This window comes from Pteropus vampyrus, unplaced genomic scaffold, assembly GCF_000151845.1.
Source record: "Pteropus vampyrus isolate Shadow unplaced genomic scaffold, Pvam_2.0 Scaffold672, whole genome shotgun sequence".
Taxonomy (NCBI): Eukaryota; Metazoa; Chordata; class Mammalia; order Chiroptera; family Pteropodidae; genus Pteropus; species Pteropus vampyrus.
In genome coordinates this window covers 18,424-20,505 of record NW_011889453.1, presented here as the reverse complement: position 1 = coordinate 20,505, position 2,082 = coordinate 18,424, and positions in this window count along the sequence as shown.

The window sequence follows — 2,082 nt, the reverse complement described above, 5'->3', positions numbered from 1 at the left end:
CCAGGGAAGCTGGGGAAGCTGGAGGATTCGGTTCCTTCCCCCACCCAGGCTGTGTCCTCACAGTCAACGGTGTGCCTAAATGGGCTGGGAGTGTCCTAAAGGCAAATGCCCTTGGGGGTGGTGAGAGCACATGAGTCAGGGCTTTGGGGACATCCTGGTACGATTCTTAATCTTTTAGCAGGAAATGGAAAGGGACTTCCCTTGAAGAGTTCTTCATCTTTTTAGTAAACCTAGTTCAGTTTTCTTCCCTCCTTTCTTTAGGAAAATGTCCCTCTCCCTCAAAACCTGATAATTGCCCTGAAACTGGTGACTCAGATTGATAAGGGTCATCGGGGCCCAGAAACCTGATAATTGCCCCGAAACTGGTGACTCAGATTGATAAGGGTCATCGGGGCCCAGAAACCTGATAATTGCCCCGAAACTGGTGACTCAGATTGATAAGGGTCATCGGGGCCCAGAAACCTGATAATTGCCCCGAAACTGGTGACTCGGATTGATAAGGGTCATCGGGGGCCCATCGTTAGCAGAAGGTGGTAGACCAGATAGGATCCTTAGAGTCTGAGAGGGGAGGGGACTTTAGGCCAAAGGTCTTTTTTTCTCTTTAAGAAATGTATTAACCAAGGCTGTTTCCTTCTACTTGCTTGATAGGCAAATCAGTAATAGAAATTAATAGATATATGATTTAAATAACAAGTTCATATCTCTCTTTCCTTGTCTAGGGACTGAGGCGGCACATCAGCAGGAAACCCAAGACCCCGCCCTGACTGAGGCAGAGAGGGGAAGAGCTCCATGAAACCCCAATAGGCAGGGACAATGACCCTTCTCAGCAGGCAGCAGATACAGAAGAGACCTCCTGTCCCTCAACAGTCGTACTACTAATAATAAAGGGGTTCATGGCTCTTAGAAAAGAGCTAGGCAGGAAAGTTAGTTACGGGGTTTCTGGGTCTGCTGCAAAGACACTGAGGTCATCCTACCCTAGAAAGAGTGCTCCCTAACCCATCCACAATTCAGCAAGCCAGAAGGCATTTTTGGGCTGAAAGTAACTCACAGAAAGAAACAATCGAGCAGAGAATTGGGTACTAGTTTCAGCCAGTCCCTCGCATCTGCGCAAGAAAGACCCCAGTTTACCTGAGCCTCATTATGCCATCATGCACATGTCCAGAAGTTCATTAATTTCAATATAAGAGATTGAATTCTGGGAACGAACATGCACAGAAAGCAAGTGATGAATCACTGCGTCCTGGCAATCTTAGTTGTCAATCAAGGAAGCTCACTCCTCTAAGAAAAGTAAGCGCCCACAGCGAGTAGGGACAAAAGCCCCAAAGGCTTTGTCACCAGGTCTTTGAGCCAGGCTTCTCTTGCTCAGGCTCGCTTCCACCTCGGGAAGTGTGCTTTCCCTTCTAAGAAAGCTTTTCTCTTCTGCTGTATTTAGCTGTCTCGCTCAATTCTTTGAGACATCGAGAACCTGTACGATGCGCTGGGAGGGGACCCCCACTCTCCGGGAACAAGGGGACACCTCTGATAGGGGACTGTGCAGAGGGAGGAGGAAACAGAAGGACCTGAGAGAAGCCATACTGTGCCTTTTGATTATCTGCAGTTTCTATGTTGATCAGAGACTCGGTTGGAAGTAATGACATTTTAGCCTCCTGTTTTTACAAAAATATACCCTTTTTCGCTTTTTCGTGCATAATTGCATTGGTTGTTGCGTTTACAAAAACGACCCAATGCTGTGCTTTTATTTTTCATTTTAATTTTAGAGCATCTGATATCATTAATACCGATGCTGGTTTTCGGTATTTAATGAATTAGTTTACTTTCAAATAAGAGTAAGTACACTTTGTTTAGCCCTATCTCATTAAAAGTTTTTATCGAGGTGGAAGTGGTTTTAAAATGTCTTTTAATGTTAATCAAAATAATTCCATGATTTTTTTCTTTTCACCTATTAATATTGTGAATTATCTTAGCATGTTTCCCAATATAGGTGACAGGTATGTGTGAAGATTTAACAGGCTGGGTTCCAAGGAATGCAGCTGGTTGAGATGAGGGGAGGTGAGCGGGCAGGTAGCTCCTTATGATGGACAC